Consider the following 18,482-nt stretch of genomic DNA (forward strand, 5'->3'; position numbering starts at 1 on the left):
TTGGAGGTTTTGGAACTCGGACTGGCTTCCTTGTTCCTCAGCCTGCAGACGGCCTATTGTGGGACCTCACCTTGAGATCGTGTGAGTCAATACTCCTTAATCAACTCCCCTTTATATAAATATCTATCCTATTAGATCTGTCCCTTTAGAGAGCTCTAATACAGCATCTCACTGTGACTCACCCAGAAACATATATCATGCCCCACTGATCAGTGTCCCAACCTACTGTCTGATACCAACCACCCCTGAAATAGCACTATCTGTCCTCCCCCTTTCTCCTAATACCTGCAACCTGGACCTTCTTGTACTTCTTGTGCTTCTATGTGGCTGTGTAACCTGGTCATGGTCATCTGACTTGAACTGTACAACAGCTCATCAAACCTCAGTTCTGATTTTTTAAAAAAAATCAAAATAAAAAAAATTTTAAGATTCCCTTTAAAGGAAGTTGAAAGTAAAATATCTTTACTCAGGAGAAACTTCAAATGGGATATATATTTTATGCTATTTAGGATTCCAATTTATTTAAGGCTGGCTTAGAGCTGTTTAGGTTTTGGTGTTTTTATAAGTTGTATTTGAATCGTTACAGTACAGAATGCCCAATATTTGGGAAATAATATGCTGAAAGGGACACAATTCTGCCTTTATTCATTCTTTAGTGATTTTCATGGCCCTTGAAATGCTGTGTTGACTTTTATATGATTATTATAGCAAACATCTGGAATACCAGATGTGAGCAGACACATTAAGGGACATTTAATCTATACATTTAAGAATGAGTCAAGTTAATCAGAAATCTCATTTCACTTCTGAAAATGAGTTAGAGAAGCCAAATCAATAGTAAATGTCTATACAATCTGGAAGACAAAAGATTTAAAAAGAGAACATATGGCACTTAAGGAATTTGTGTACATATGTGTTTATACTGAAATACAAACCCGTTTGCAATTTATATATGTTCCTGAGAGGGGAAGGCTAAATAAGTGAAGAAAACAATGCATATCTATATTATCTCCTTACATCAATTATACAATAATTATATTTAAAAATATTGATCAGATATAAACATTATAGTAAGTATGGCTGGAGTATACTATATATTTCATACATTATATTGCAAGTTTCAGAGATATTTTAGCTTCATCACTTATCTTATTACTGTAACTTATGATAGTTAAATTAAGTGTGTTTGTGTGTGTATGCATATATAGATTTATATATCCATTGTATGTATGATATTGAGAAAAATGAATATATTATGGGAAACTTTGTCCTCCAATAAATTCTGCTAACAGGGATGTAATGTAGGAAAGGGCATCTCACTTGATCATTTTTAATGTTGAAACAATTAAGCAATTCTGACTGCTGAAAAATATAATTGAACTCTGCTCACCATGAAAACAAAAATGTATCTTTGCCTTACATGTCAGTCTATATATAATCTAAACCAACGTTTCCTAAAATCAACAGAAAACAAAAATATCCCCTTTTTCTTACAATATTTCATAAGAATTTACCCTCATACTTTATTATGCATAGGAATCAGGTTGTGAGTTAGCAAAAATTGTAGACCTCAGAGGCCCAAAGGTCAGAAATTTTGATTTCTTAAATTCGTGGTGCCTAGGAATCTGCACTTTGACACACACTTAGAAAAACTCAGTGCTTTTTAACCATCTCTGGTTTCTATGTAAATGTATGAATACATGTACAAATTTACATAAATATGTAAAAATAAATTTTTTTAATTGTTTTAAAATTATACTTTAAGTTCTGGGATACATGTGCAGAGCGTGCAGGTTTGTTACACAGGTATACACGTGACATGGTGGTTTGCTGCACCTATCAACCCATCATCTACATTAGGTATTTTTCCTATTGCTATCCCTCCTCTAGCTCCCGACCCCCGACAGGCCCTGGTGTGTGATGTTCTCCTCCTGTGTCTATGTGTTCTCATTGTTCAACTCTCACTTATGACTGAGAACATGTGGTGTTTGGTCTTCTGTTCTTGTGTGAGTTTCCTGAGAATGATGGTTTCCAGTTTCATCCATGTCTCTGCAAAGGACATGAACTCATTTATGGCTGCATAGTATTCCATAAAATTAAATTTTATTTGCAGAATCTGTAATTTTAATTTACTTCCTGTGACGGTTAATACTGAGTGTCAACTTGATTGGACTGAAGGATGCAAAGTATTGATTCTGGGTGTGTCTGTGAGAGTGTTGCCAAAAGAGATTAGCATTTGAGTCAGTGAATAGGGAAAGGCAGACCCACCCTTAATCTGGGTGGACACCATTTAATCAGCTGCCAGTGTGGCTAGAATATAAAGCAGACAGAGAAAACTGAAAAGACTAGACTGGCCTAACCTCCCAGCCTCCATCTTTCTCCCATACCGCATGCCTCCTGCCCTTAAACATCGGACTCCAAGTTCTTCAATTTTGGGACTCAGACTGGCTTTCCTTGCTCCTCAGCTTGCAGATGGCCTATTGTGGGACCCTGTGATCCTGTGAGTTAATACTTAATACTTACTAAACTCCCCTTGATAGAGATAGGTAGATAGATAGATATAGATATAGACATAGATATCTCAGATATATATATATGATATATAGATATCTAGGATATCTATATATCTATATATATTTATATATATAGTCTTTTAAATTTTCTCTGCTTTATATTCTAGCTGCACTGGCAGCTGATTAAATATATATATCCTAGACATCTATATATCCTATTTTTGATATCATATATCCTAGATATCTATATATAATATATAATCCTAGATATCTACATATCCTATATATATCCTATATATCATATATATATATATCTCAAGGAGAGTTTGACATATATATTAAGCTGATATCTATATATCTCATTAGTTCTATCTCTCTAGACAACCCTGACTCATACACTTTCTATTTTTAATATTTTGGTGTGAGTGTTTCACTTTATTCTCTTTTTAAATAGCTGTTAGTTGAGAGCATACTATGTTTCAGTCATGTACTGTTTGATAATACAAAGATGAATAGAACCTTTCAGTAAAGAGACTTTGAATCTAATAAAAGAGGTTTGTTAAAAATAACAAATAATGATATTAAAGTTTGACAAATAAAAATATGAACACTGCATAGTGGTATCTACGTGAATGTTATAAATTTGAGGTTTTAGAAAAAAAAGAAAAGGAGACTATCTCTTTCTTAGGAGGATCACAGAAATATTTTATAGATGTAATGCTTGAGTGAAAGCTTGAAAGAGAAATAAGAGGAACAAAATGGGCATTCTGCTCTGAGGGAAGAACAAATGTAGAGAGTGTAGTCAGGAAATAATTGGAAAGAAATGTGCAGGAGGATTTGTACTTGATCATGGACTGCCTTTAAATCATACTGAAATATGTGGATATTAGCTTTTCAGCGATGGAAGCATTGCAGGATTTTAAGAAGAGTAATATGATTAGGCTTGTGTTTTAGAAAAAAATCAATTAAGTGACAGTATGGTGAAATTAGGGGCAGAGGTCATTTAATACTTCAAGAGACAAAAAAAAAATGGGGCTTGAACAACTGCAGTAATTATAGGGCAGAAAACAAGTATTTTATTCTCAATTTTATAATTCTGTAATAAAATAAACTTAGCTGATATACAAAAAAGCCTAAATTCACTTCGGAAAAGCATACAGGTCTTCAAGAAGACATATATAACATAAGAACAAGAAAATATTTGAAGGGAACTTGATAGACACCACAATAAGTACATTGACAATACCAGATACACATAGAAGGTCAAAGCTACAGTACAGCTTAGACGCATCTTGTCCAAATCAGAGGAGAGTGTGTTGTACTTCTGGAGAGTGGGGTGTGTGACTAGAGAGCTTAGTGTGTCCATTGAAAAACTTTGAGCATGATACTGAAAGACTTAGTCCCATAGCAGGGATACTAGGGGCCATTTTTGCAATTTAGAAAGGATTTTCTATGATTGAAAGAGTGAAAAGTTTGAATTGGTAACAGTGTTTGACATGAATGAGAATATCATAGTAAAGTCTAAATTTTCACATTTTACTTTCTGTATTTGCCTCATCATTGGATTATGGGAAAACATAATGTAGTGATCTAGGCAGAACTCTTGAAATTATTAAAACATATGTGGTTAAGAGTTAATGATAGGTTTTTTTATGATTTTGTGCCACAGTAATTCATCTCAGGAATCCCTGGTTAAGATCATGTTAATCATAAGTAAATCTTTACTGTATATATTTGTATATATCTATCCCTTTGCCTTTCTATCATCTATGTATCATTTGTGTATTTATGTTTCTCTGTATCTATTTACTCACATACATATGGATATATAAATATACATACATATGCATATCATGCATATAATGCATATGTATGTATGCCTACATACATATATACTCATTGTGAAAACACATTCACCCATCCAAACCCAAAGAATGAACTCAGAGACACAAAGAACAGCAAAAGGAAGACTTATTTTATTTTATTTTACTCTTTTTTTTTCTTTTCCGAGATGGAGTCTTGCCCTGTCATCCAGGCTGGGGTGCTGTGGTGTGATCTCGGTTCAGAAGCAGGAGTTTTAATGGCAGTCTTGCAAAATCAGGTGTCTGGTACGTAGACAAAACGAGGGCAGTTACAGCAGACAATTTATTTCCTAGCACACAGGTCCCTCCCTCAGTTCCTCATTGGTCAAGTACTATGGGTATACAATGTTCCTGGACTTTGGCTAAGTTTCATTATTCTCTTATAGAGTCATACCCTGGTCCCCTTCCCCACTTAAGTTTCGATTTCCCAGTAATGACACTTTATTCCTTTTATGGGCTGACCCCTCCTCTACACCCTGTTTGCTTATCGTGACTTTCTAGGTGCATGAGCCATGCAGTTTGTCACATTTACAGGCTGGTTGCTAGTACTTAGATTTACCATGCCTTGAAAATGGACCATTACATGTTTTCTTATGAATTCCTTCCCCCTCTTTTTAAAAATGTTTTGGTCTCATTTTCACTTTAATTTTTGTGTCTTTTGGTCCTCAAGTCATTTTAGGACTAGTTTATTTTCTTCTTCATAGTCTGATTTGATGTCTAACAGCAGTAAGTTACTTTGCTGGTAAGTCCTGGGCATTTGTTTGTTAATAGCTGTTTCAATTAACCTTTGTGCTAGTCCCCTTATACAAGGGATAATATGAAATCCCACTGCTGTTAAGATCCCTACTACAATTATGAGCGATGTAAGGATTGAAGCTACCATGCTTTTCCATTTCCCAAACCAACCTTCTAGCCAATTAGTAAATGGGTCATCAATTCCAGCATTTTCTGCCAGTTCATTGGCTAGAGTTGTTAATCCTTGCAACACTTTTGTGATGCTTCTATCTGGGAAAGTATTGTTGGGAATGAAAGTACAACATTTTTCACCCAGCATAACACATACGTCCCCCTTTTCTGCTAGTATCATGTCTAGTGCAAGCCTATTTTCCCATGCTATTTAGCTGGTGGCATCTAACTGGCTAGCCATCCCTTTGAAGGTGTCCTGAGTATAACTGATGAATCTCTGTTAATTATAGTAGATGTAATTAATCCACTCCACATTTTTATTAATGGTTGACCACCAGAAGAGCGCTGACTCAAACCCAGCAGCTATTTGCCTTCCGGCCTTAAATTCATTAGGCACCCCCAAGCGACTCTTTTCGAGTCAACACATATATTGGGATCAAAAGAATTTGTTGAATCTCTACAGTTTCGATGGCCATGTGTATTTTCGGGTATCTTACAGAATGCCAGGGTGAAGGGAATGGCCAACTGAACTAAAGCACAAGTCCTGGTCCAATTGGATGGTAACAGGTTGTGGAGGTTCCTTTTCCCACAATACCACCACATATCAGCCTGGGGTATATGGAGAGCTGAGTAACTGCCATTGCCTGACTCACCAGTGATGTTTATGACGTGGGCATAAGTCGAGAGTTCTCCCATGGGTTTATTGAACTGTGTTCCCTGTCTAGAGAAGCAAGAAGAGTGATTCATATTCCCCATAGAGAATGAGGGTATTGCTCTGGGATTTGACTGCCACAATGCAGGAAAGAGGAATGACAGACTTACAAGTCTCATTTCCCCATGCATCCTTGTTCTGGTATACAGCCCACATGCAACACATTCCTTCAGGATGGGTATCACATGCTAGGCATCCGAAAGTGGCTCCCATTGAATGAATCAATATTTTCTACCTGAGGTTGTTCTGAAGCACAAGTGTAGCAGTTACTCTTGTTAATGGCTTTTACCAAATATTTGACCCATTTGACACAGGCATTCATATCTCCGTACCCCATCTCAATTTCTAAGAGTTGCCTTAAATCTTTGACTTCAATTATTTCTACTCTTTTAGGGTCATTATTGAGTGCACTAAAATGTTTATTAGGGTCTGGGGATGAGTAATCTCAGGCAAATGGAGGTTGAGTTCTTGATCAATTTGAGAATAAATCACCTTAGGGGGTCTTTCTCTGTGCTATCTGCTCATAACACATATACTCGAGATGCTACTTTTGGTTCTTGGTCTAGAACAGCTGGACAGTCAATGGTGATGAATATAGGATTGCATTCTAAATTCTGGCAACTATTTGGCAGGGAGCCCTTGGACAGATGTAGTTTATTCTTCAGGGGTCTCCAGCTCAGTTACCCTCCCCATGTTTACTGTCTAACCCTGGAATTGGGTAGTTCATCATACATTACCCCAGCTGGGGCAGGGTGATGTCCTACTGTAACCTGTATGTTGTTCAGGGCAAAGATATTTATGCGTCTGTAAGAGCTGTCTCTCTCTGATTTTCTAAATTCCACAAGGTAAAACCTGGCAGGCATCAAATCTTATAGTCTGAGGTGCTACCGTCTTAGTTACATTAATCACCGACCTGATTGGGTAGAGAGGATTCCCCTGCCAATTTCCATTCTGACCTTCTTCTCTTTATATAGTAACCCATACCAACCATATTAACTTCCAGAGATGAGGCCAGCCCAAGTTTTCCTTTTAGGTTTTTCTTAGAGTTAACTTTAAGGATTCCTCAGGTGACCCACACACTTTCCACTGGTCTTTTTCTCTCCCTTCCAGGGTCGTTTTCACAAGTCCCTTGACTCAAGTACAGTGAGTCCACCCCTACTCAGCTGTTTACACAGCCATCTTGGTGGTCAGGGGCACTTGATAGGGACCTTCCCAGCTTGGGTGGAGCTTATCTTCTTTCCAAGCCTTAATCAGTACCAAGACGCCAGGCTGGAAGTGATGAACAGCAAATCCAAGAAGCAAAGTTTGAGTCAGAAGTCCTTTTAAAGTAAGGGGTGACAAGGTGGAAGATATGGCCAGTTCATAGTTTCTTAAGAATTGGTCCTTGGTTTCCATAGTAGGAAGATCTGTAGCTCTGCCCAAATATGAGAGTCCATATAATAACTCACAGGGGACAGTACCAAGTCTTTCCTTGGGGTTGTCCTAATCCTAAGGAGTACTATTGGGAGACATTTCCTCCAAGGCTTTTTAGTTTCTAAGATGAGTTTAATAATATGCTTTTTGAGAGTTTCATTCATTCTTTCTACCTTTCCAGAGGAAAGGAGATGCCAAAGGGTGTGATAATCCCATTTAATGTGTAAATCTTCCATAATTCCCTTTAGCACCCTTGAGGTAAAGTGGCTCCCATTGTCTGAGCCAATATTTTCTACCAGGTCAAATCTAGGGATAATCTGCTCTAAGATTATTTTGACCATGTTCCTAGTGGAGGGAGTCAGCAGGGGGAAGGCCTCCACCCAGCTGGTGAGGTAGGTGGTCTACCATTACCAGTAAATATTTTAGTCTCCCTATTCTGGGCATTTCTGTAAAATCTACTTGAATGCTCTGACATAGTCTTAGCCTAGGAGGTCTTCCTCCTGTAGCCTGTTTTCTAATCACCTTTTTGTTTATTCTTTGACAGGTTATACAACCCCCACACACATGTTTAGCAAGGGTATAAATTCCTATACACCCTTTTGAGTATTTCATCACACATAGCCTGGGGACCCCAGTGGCTTCCCTGGTGCAGTCTGGACATTGGTTCTCTCATCATGGGTTTACTTATTATTTCTCTCCCATCAGGAAGTACCCATCTTCCCATCTTCAGTTTGAGGGGCCCCTATCTTGTCTAATTCTTCTTTCTCCTCTCTAGTAAATTTACCCCTTAATACTGTCTTAGGGATGTATGGGATCAGGCCACACAGTGTAATTTCTTCCTTCAGGGAGGCTTGCTTAACAGCTTCATCTGTAAGCCTGTTTCCTACAGCTTCTATAGTGTACCCTTTCTCATGGCCATTTACATGAACTATGGCTACCTCTGCTGGAAGCAGAAGGCTTTCTAAAACCTGTTTGACCAGTTCCCTGTGTACCAATTCATTTACCCTGCTATTTATCAGGCCCTGCTCTGTCCAGATTTTTCCAAAGGTGTGTACCACCCCATAGGCATATTTGGAATCAGTATATATAGTGCCTTCCTGGCCTTCAAGGAGCTTTAGGGCCTGTTTAAGAGCATATAATTCACAGATTTGGGCCGACCAGCCATTAGGTAACCTGCCTCCTTCACAACAAGATTGTTTGTCTCCATCAAAGATTGTATAATCATTATGTTTTTTGCCTTCTATCACTCGGGACAATCCATTCTGGAACAACCTTATTCCATTATGTAGTGGGACCTCTCTTAGGTCTGGTCTGACCTTGGTTTGGTATTCTATAATGTCTACGCAGTTATAATCTGATGCCTCTTGTCTCTCCTCTCCTTTCCACAGTAAACTGGCTGGATTTAGGCAAGTATCTGTTGTCAAAACCAAATCGTCTCTTTCTGATAATATGGCTTCATATTTTAGAATTTGGGAGTCTGTTAATCATCGACTGGCCCTTTGATTTTGTATACCGATGACATGATGCAGAATGCTTACTATCAGGACCCTGCCAAAAGTCAGCTTTCTGCTCTCTTCTACCAGCAGGAAAGTAGCAGCCACGGCCTGCATACACTCAAGCCATCCTCAAGAGACAGGATCAAGGAGTTTGGAAACAAAAGCAACAGTTGTCTTTTTTCTCCTTAAGTCTGGGTGAGCACCCCAAGGGCCACACCCTGGCTTACTGTCACAAACAGGTAGAATGGTTTCTCCAAAGATGGGAGGGCTAGGACTGGGGCTGTAATGGGAGCCTGCTTTAGCTCTTCTATTGCCTGAATTTCATCTGGGGACCATTGCAAGGGATTGGGCTCCTCTTTCAGTAACTTGAGATACAGAATTCTTGTCTTTTGAGCATATGAGTCAATCCTTAACCTACAGCAGCCAGTTAAACCTAAAAAATTTCGGAGTTCTCTCTGTCTTAGGCAAAGGCAGACCCAGTATTCCCAATATTCTCTCTGGGTTTATTCTCCACATGCCTTCACTAATCAGGTGTCCTAAATATTTAACTTCTTTTTCCACAAATTGCAATTTGTTCTTGCAGACTTGCAATCAATCCCCTCTCCCCTAGGAAATTAAGCAAGCCTATGGTGGTTTCTAATACCTCGGTCCTCCTCTCCCCAGAAATTAAAAGATCATCTACATATTGTAATAACTGGGTTCACCTGGAGGGTTGGAATTCCCCCAGGACTTTTTCTAAAACTTGACCAAATAAGCTTGGGGCCTCTGTGAAACCTTGTGGCAGCACAGTCCCACAGTACTGTTGTTTTCTCCCAGTTATAGGATTTTCCCTTTCAAACGCAAAGAAGTCCCTACTTCTAAAGTCAAGGGGACACACCCAGAATGCATCTTTCAGATCCACCACACTGAACCACTTATGTTCATAGGGTATCTTACTAAGGAGGGTGTAGGGGTTAGGCACCACATGATGGTGAGTTTGGATAATTTGATTTATAGACTTTAGGTCTTGTACCAATCTATATGAACCATCAGACTTCTTGACTGGGAGGATTGGAGTATTGTATGGTGACATGCAAGGTTCCAAGAGTCCATCTTTAATCAATCCCTCTATTACTGATTGTAGACTTCTACTTTCTTCAATGGGAATGCAATATTGCTTTCTGCAAACTACTTCTCCTGGTTGTTTTAGTTCAATCTGTAAGGGTGTGATATTTAACCCTCCCTGTTGCCTTCCTTAACCCACACAAGAAAATCATTTTTTCTTTCTTCCTCCTCCGTTAGATGGCTCATCATTTCTTTCATTTGTCCCTCCTCTATTCCTAATCCTAAACCCAATCTCACAATCAGATCTCAACCAAGGAGGTTAGTTCTTCAGCAACATATAAGAGTGACCCCTTAATTGTTCTGGTCTCAATCTAAGTAACATTTTCTTGAATACTGGAACCTGAAATCCCTTCCTCTGTACCCCGATACTGTTAACTTTTCCTTAGAGTGTTTTGTGCACCTTGGTTGTTGTATTAGGGAGGAGCAAGCCACTCTAGGGTCAACCAAAAAAGTCATATCTTCCCCTTCTCCAATCCTTAAATTTATCAAGAGTTCCTGGTGGGACTTACTCAGAAGGAACCCCTGACTCCCATAATCTTCATCAAAAGTCATAAGGGGGATTACCTTCTCTGCTTTTTTCTACTCTGGGCATTCTCTTTTTAATATGTCCTGATTTTTCACATTTGTAATATCCACTTACAGTCTTACGAGCTTTTCCCTGTATCTCCCTTTTATCTTTTTGCTGAAATAAGTTAGTATTCTCTCATCTCCTCCAGAGGGGGTCTTGATCTAGTCTTTTCCTGACTACCTCTTCTACAGTGGAAACCATGATTATCTCTTTTTGTTTCTGCTTCTCTTCCTCTCTCCTTACAAATGCCTTCTGACTTTCCCTCAGCAACTCTTCAGTTTCTCATTCCACCCATCAATCTTCTATAGTTTCTTACTAATGTCAGGCTAGCTTCCTTCAAAAGGCCTTGCCCTACTGGGTCTTCTGGATCTAATCCTGAGTATTTCCTCATTTGATCTCTGAGTCTCCGCAAGAATGCAGAGGAAATTTCTTCATTTTCTTGTTGAATCTCGAATGTCTTCAAGACATTTTGTATCCTAGGAGTCGACTCTTTAATTATTAATTCCCTGAGGTGCTGCATTTGGGCCAGATCCCTGAGATCGTTATTTTCCTATTCAGGGTCAACATACAGAAATTTTTATTTGGCTGGTGAAACTCCTTGTCCAGGAGGGTGTTGCCTCTTCCAAATGGTCATGGCTGCTCTCCAAATCATTCCCCTTTCTTCTCTTGTGAACACGATATTCGTAATAGACATCACTTCAGCCCAGGTTTGAAAACTGGGTCCTAGGAGTTGGTCAGCCCAGGTGTAAAAGCTGAGTCCTAGGAGTTGGGAATCTTCTAGGAGTGGTTTCATTTACTTTTTCAAATTCCTAACTTCAGCACTTGTAAGAGGAGCATTTACAAAGCCAAGCTCTCCCTGTCCCATGGGAACTTCCCTAAGGTGGAAGATACTAGATGTCTGCTGTTTGGAGGGGACAGGAAAATTCTCTTAAATTTGGATAAGTATCTAAAGGAGCAGTTGGTTTGGCTTTCCCACAGTCTCCAGGTCTTTCTTTCTCTAACCCACCTGCTGCCCCCTAATCGTCCTGTTCTCCATTTTGGTGACCATATGGAGGGGGCAAGCATGATAGGGCATCCCAGGGCTTTTTACTGGACAGGGCCTTTTTACTAGGCTCCTTAGACTTAGATGTAGAGTTTAATTATTTGATTCAGCAGAGAGTATAAACTACCTCTTCCTGTGAGGATGGGGTTTTATCATTCATATACAGAATTAAAGCTTGACATACTCAATCCTCACCTAAGCCAAACTTAGGCCAAAAGACCAAAGGCTTATGAATGGGGTCTTTGGGACAGATAAAACAGCAATGCTTTACCATCTTTTGCTTTCCCTTGTTCCTTGTTTACAGGTTCAAGCATTGTCCCTCCAAACCTGTAGCATTCTCCCCAAAGGACTACCTGGGCGAATATCAGAGGGAGTCTCCTTGGCTCCCTCTTTCCTTTTCCCCCTGGGCCTAGAATTTCTGTTTCCCATTTCTGGCCAGTCTCTGTGTCTGACTTTTTCCCTGTATACTCAACCACTCCCACTGTAGGTTTCTTGGACACCCAGAGAATCACTTCATCTGTCTCCATCCATTTCCCTTGTGGGAGAATGGAACTATGGATTGGGACTCTGTACTTGCTTCACATCTAGGATATGTCTCAGTCACACACACCTGACCTCTAAAAATGCCCAACCACCAAGGCAGTACTTATAGCTCAATTTTCCTACCTTGGCTCATGCACAAGGTTGCTTGGTTGCCACAGTGCCTGCTTTTTCTCTCTGTGTTGCCTCCGCTGCCTCCTGAATAACAATCTTGGGTATGTCTATGTCCTCTGTGGATAGCTGGGATGCTGGGTCACAGCAGGCCACCTAAAATCGGGTGGGATGTGTCTCCTCTCTCAGCTGGAGAACCATTCCACGCAGGCACAGAGATCCCAGATAAGCCCCCAAGTTTGTGAGAAACATTCACTCGTCCAAACCCAAAGAATGGACTCAGAGATGCAAAGAACAGTGGAAGCAAGATCTTTAATAACCATCTTGCAAGATCGGGTGTCTGGTAGGCAGGCACACATGGGGCAGTTGCAGCAGGCAATTTATTTTCTAGCATGCAAGTACCTCCCCTAGCTCCTCATTGATTGAATATTATGGGGTTATAATCTTCCCGGACATTGGCTAAGTTTCATTATTTTCTGATAAGGTCATACCCTGGTCCCCTTCCCCACTTAAGTTTTGATTTCCCAGTAATGACACTTTATTCCCTTTTATGGGCTGACCACTCCACTACATCCTGATTGCTTAACATGACTTTCTAGGTACACGAGCTGTGCAGTTTGTCACACCCACAGGCTGGTTGCAAGTACTTAGATGTACCATGCCTTGAAAATGCACTTTTAAATGTTTTCTTACACCCATAAATATTAAATATACAGATAGACACACACACACATATTTTTTTAGGTATGAGAAACATGGCTTATATTTTCATTACACCACAAGTACTGCCTAGTGCACTTGGGAAAAATAGTAATTAAATAAAAATGAAGAAAAATTTCAGTGATTTGTTTCTACATTCAAATTGAACCCCTTGTTTTTATAATTCTGAAAAAAAGCATAAGAATAAATACAATTTCTTGACTTACCTCATAATTAATAAACAATACATATATTTTATTTCACAGCTACAAACGTTAAAAATTTTATCATCAGAAAATAATTATATTTTCATTGTGAGGTTTTTTAAATATATTCTTTGCAAATACATGTATAGTCACCCTCTACAAAGGCATTTAAATTATAATTTTGACTTAAAATCTAAGGCATAACCACAAATTACTAGTATGAAATAGTTTTAAAGATAGAGCTTATTCTCATCAAAATAGTTCTTCACTTTATTTTAAGATCTGGAGATAAATAAGTAAATCAGAATAAAGATTCTATGTGCTTTATATTATTTATGACAATGTTGAGAATGTATTTTTACAGATATTAAGATTTATATATTCTCTCTAGTTTTAAGTCTGTAATGACAGTTCATTGAATTCTGCAATTTAGAAAATTTCCATTAACATGGAAAATTGAGCCCCAAATGATCTAATCTTGTGATGTTTTTTATTAATGTACACATAAAATTAAAATGGTGATTTTTTAAATTATACTTTAAGTTCTGGGATACATGTGCAGAACATGCAGGTTACATAGGTATACATGTGCCATGGTGGTTTGCTGCACTCATCAACCTGTCATCTACACTAGGTATTTCTCCTAATGCTATCCCTCCCCTAGCTCCACACCCTATGACAGGCTACGGTGTGTGATGTTCCCCTCCCTGTGTCCATGTGTTCTCATTGTTCACCTCCCATTATGAGTGAGTACATGCAGTTTTTGGTTTTCTGTTCCTGCATTAGTTTGCTGAGAATGATGGTTTCCAGCTTCATGTATGTCCCTGCAAAGGACATGAATGCATCCTTTTTTTGTGGCTGCATGGTTTTCCATGATGCATATGTGCCACATTTTCTTTATCTAGTCTATCATTGATGGGCATTTTGGTAGGTTCCACGTCTTTGTTATTGTAAACAGTGCCACAATAAACATACATATGCATGTGTCTTTACAGTAGAATGATTTATAATCCTTTGGATATATACACAGTAATAGGATTGCTCTGTCAAATGGCATTTCTGGTTCTAGATCCTTGAGGAATCACCACACTGTCTTCCACAATGGTTGAACTCATTTACAGTCCCACTGACAGTGCAAAAATGTTCCTATTTCTCCAGATCCTCTCCAGCATCTGTTGTTTCCTGAATTTTTAATTCTAACTGGTGTGAGATGGTATCTCATTGTGGTTTTGATTTGCATTTCTCTAATGACCAGTGATAATGAGCTTTTTTTTCATATGTTTGTTGACTGCATAAATGTCTCTTTTGAGAAGTGTCTGTTCATATGATTCACCCAGTTTTTGATTTTTTTTTTTTTTTTTTGTAAATATGTTTAAGTTCCCAACATCCAGTATAAGATTCTGGATATTAGCCCTTCGTTAGACGGACAGATTGCAAAATTTTTCTCCTATTCTGTAGGATGCCTGTTCACTCTGATGATAGTTTCTTTTGCTGTACAGAAGCTCTTTCATTTAATTAGATCCCATTTGTCTATTTTGGCTTCCGTTGTCATTGCTTTTGGTGTTTTAGTCATGAAGTCTTTGCCCATGCCTATGTCCTGAATGGTATTGCCTAGGTTTTTCTTCTAGTGCTATTATGGTTTTAGGTGTTAAGTTTAAGTCTTTAATCCATCTTGAGCTAATTTTTGCATAAGGTGTGAGTAAGGAAGGGGTCCAGTTTTAGTTTTCTGCATATGGCTAGCCAGTTTTCCCAACACCCATTTATTAAATAGGGAATCCTTTCCCCATTGCTTGTTTTTGTCAAGTTAGTCAAAGATCAGATGGTTGTAGATGTGTGGCATTATTTCTGAGGCCTCTGGTCTGTTCCATTGGTCTATATATCTGTTTTGGTACCAGTACCATGCTGTTTTGGTTACTGTAGCCTTGTAGTATATTTTGAAGTCAAGAAGCATGATGCCTCCAGCTTTGTTCTTTTTGCTTAGGATTGTCTTGGCTAGATGGGCCCTTTTGGGGTTTCATATGAAATTTAATTTAGTTTTCTCTAATTTTGTGAAGAAAGTCAATCGTAGCTTCATGGGAAGAGCACTGAATCTATAAATTACTTTGGGCAGTATGGCCATTTTCACAATATTGATTCTTCCTATCCATGAGTATGGAATGTTTTTCCATTTGTTTGTGTCCTCTCTGATTTCCTTGAGCAGTGGTTTGTAGTACTCCTAGAAGAGGTCCTTCATATCCCTTGTAAGTGGTATTCCCAGATATTTTATTCTCTTTGTAGCAATTGTGAATGGGAGTTCACTCATGATTTGGCTCTTTGTCTGTCTATTATTGGTGTAAAATAGGGATTTTTAAAACAATAACTATTGAAACTCACAGAAACTAACAGATGTATTTATATACTATGAAATTCAGCAGTTTCATGAAATATTAATGAAGATTTGCAAGAATCCCATTTTAAAATTCAGTGATTAAAAATTGATTCATCTGTAAAACAGATATATTGCACAATAGTATCAGTACTATAACAGATTTACTTGAAAAATTTAATTAATCTAAACTGCTATTTTTTTCTTACAAATTGGAAAAACAGTTAAAGCACTCTTATTTGTATTGATAGCATTCTGAAATTTAAGGTCTCTACTCATTCTCTTATTCCTTTTTAAAAACTAATGTTGCCTGGAGATATCTTAGGGAAAATGAATATTACAAAAATGCATTTCAATTTAAAGAAAAGACGTTTTGTACTCAAAATAGTAAGTTGTTTCCATCAAGTAAACATACAATGATACAAGTAAAACATATGGGAGGATGAATTGTATCAATTTTTTCCCACTTGCCAGTTGCTTCAAATGTGGTCATATGATAACGAAAGTCAATTTCAAATAAATTAGCATTCAAATACACCAGCTAACCCCAATTTTATGCTTCATTTTTTCCAGAATTCATACAAAAATAAGAGAGTTAATGGTGTAAAATTTTAATGTGATAAAAATGGGAAAGCCTCTTAGGAAAAAAATTACCTTTTAAGAAAATAGAGAATTTACACTCACAGACAAGGGTAATTAATATAAGAAATTCCACAGATTTTTTTTTACTTTAAATTAGAATAACTATGGAAGATTTGTCAGGCATTCTATGAAATCAGTGGATGAAAATGCACCCACCTCTAAAACTCAAACAAACAAAAATGAGATATCTCCTGATCTCTCTGTCTCTCTCTCCTTCTTCTGTATGTGAATGTGTGTGATAAGATATCTACCATTCCTCAAGATGGCCGAATAGGAACAGCTCCAGACTCCAGCTCCCAGTGCGAGCAACACAGAAGACAGGTGATTTCTGCATTTTCAACTGAGGTACTGGGTTCATCTCACTAGGGAGTGCCAGACAATCGGTGCTGGTCAGCTGCTGCAGCCGGACCAGCAAGAGCTGAAGCAGGGTGAGGCATCGCCTCACCTGGGAAGCACAAGGGGGAAGGGAATCCCTTTTCCCAGCCAGGGGAATTGAGACACACAACACCTGGAAAATCGGGTAACTCCCACCCCAATACTGCACTTTACCAAGGGTCTTAGGAAACGGGCACATCAGGAGATTATATCCCACACCCGGCCAGGAGGGTACCATGCCCACAGAGCCTCCCTCATTGCTAGCACAGCAGTCTGCAATCTAACTGCAAGGCAGCAGTGAGGTTGGGGGAGGGGCGCCCGCCATTGCTGAGGCTTAAGTAGGTAAACAAAGCCACTGGGAAGCTCAAACTGGGTGGAGCTCACATCAGCTCAAGGAGGCCTGGATGTCTCTGTAGACTCCACCTCTGGGGACAGGGCACAGCTAAACAACAACAACAACAACAACAACAACAACAAAAGCAGCAGAAACCTCTGCAGACGCAAACGACTCTGACAGCTTTGAAGAGAGCAGTGGATCTCCCAACACGGAAGTTGAGATCTGAGAAGCGACAGACTGCCTGCTCAAGTCGGTCCCTGACCCCTGAGTAGCCTAACTGGAAGACATCCCCCACTAGGGGCAGATCGACACCCCACACCTCACACGGGGGCATACACCCCAGAGAGGAAGCTTCCAAAGCAAGAATCAGACAGGTACACTTGCTGTTCAGCAATATTCTATCTTCTGCAGCCTTTGCTGCTGATACCCAGGCAAAAAGGGTCTAGAGTGGATCTCAAGTAATCTCCAACAGACCTACAGCTGAGGGTCCTGACTGTTAGAAGGAAAAATAACAAACAAGAAGGACATCCACACCAAAACCCCATCAGTACGTCACCAGCATCAAAGACCAGAGGCAGATAAAACCACAAAGATGGGGAAAAAGCAAGGCAGAAAACCTGGAAATTCAAAAAATAAGAGCACATATCCCCCTGCAAAGGAACGCAACTCATCGCCAGCAACAGATCAAAGCTTGACGGAGAATGACTTTGACGAGATGAGGGAAGAAGGCTTTCAGTCCATCAAACTTCTCAGAGCTAAAGGAGGAATTACGTACCCAGCGCAAAGAAAATAAAAATCTTGAAAAAAGAGTGGAAGAATTGATAACTAGAATAATTAATGCAGAGAAGGCCATAAACGAACTGACAGAGATGAAAACCATGACATGAGAAATACATGAAAAATGCACAAGCTTCAGTAACCGACTAGATCAACTGGAAGAAAGAGTATCAGCGATTGAGGATCAAATGAATGAAATGAAGCGAGAAGAGAAAATCTAAAGAAAAAAGAAGAAAAAGAAATGCACAAAGCCTGCAAGAAGTATGGGATTATGTAAAAAGACCAAATCTACGTCTGATTGGGATGCCTGAAAGTAAGGGGGAAAATGGAACCAAGTTGGAAAACATTCTTCAGGATATCATCCAGGAGAACTTTCCCAACCTAGTAGGGCAGGCCAACATTCAAATTCAGGAAATACAGAGAACGCCACAAAGATACTCCTCGAGAACAGCAACTCCAAGACACATAATTGCCAGATTCACCAAAGTTGAAATGAAGGAAAAAATCTTAAGGGCAGCCAGAGAGAAAGGTCGGGTTACCCACAAATGGAAGCCCATCAGACTAACAGCAGATCTCTCGGCAGAAACTCTACAAGCCAGAAGAGAGTGGGGGCCAATATTCAACATTCTTAAAGAAAAGAATTTTAAACCCAGAATTTCATATCCAGCCAAACTAAGTTTCATAAGTGAAGGAGAAATAAAATCCTTTACAGACAAGCAAATGCTTAGAGATTTTATCATCACCAGGCCTGCCTTAAAAGAGACCCTGAAGGAAGCACTAAACATGGAAAGGAACAACCAGTACTAGCCATTGC

At 39.0% G+C, this 18,482-nt stretch overlaps 1 long non-coding RNA gene across 1 annotated transcript in view; it reads right to left on the minus strand.

Moving 5' to 3' along the window:
• Nucleotides 1–4,467: 4,467 nt before the first annotated feature.
• The window catches only part of LOC119627523 (uncharacterized), a 75,543-nt gene continuing 61,528 nt past the window's right edge, over nt 4,468–18,482 (minus strand). Inside the window, exon 4 of the long non-coding RNA XR_005243700.2 lies at nt 4,468–4,618. This is a non-coding gene — a long non-coding RNA (uncharacterized lncRNA). The remainder of the gene's footprint in view (nt 4,619–18,482) is intronic.

Source organism: Chlorocebus sabaeus, chromosome 3, assembly GCF_047675955.1.
Source record: "Chlorocebus sabaeus isolate Y175 chromosome 3, mChlSab1.0.hap1, whole genome shotgun sequence".
NCBI classification, from domain to species: domain Eukaryota; kingdom Metazoa; phylum Chordata; class Mammalia; order Primates; family Cercopithecidae; genus Chlorocebus; species Chlorocebus sabaeus.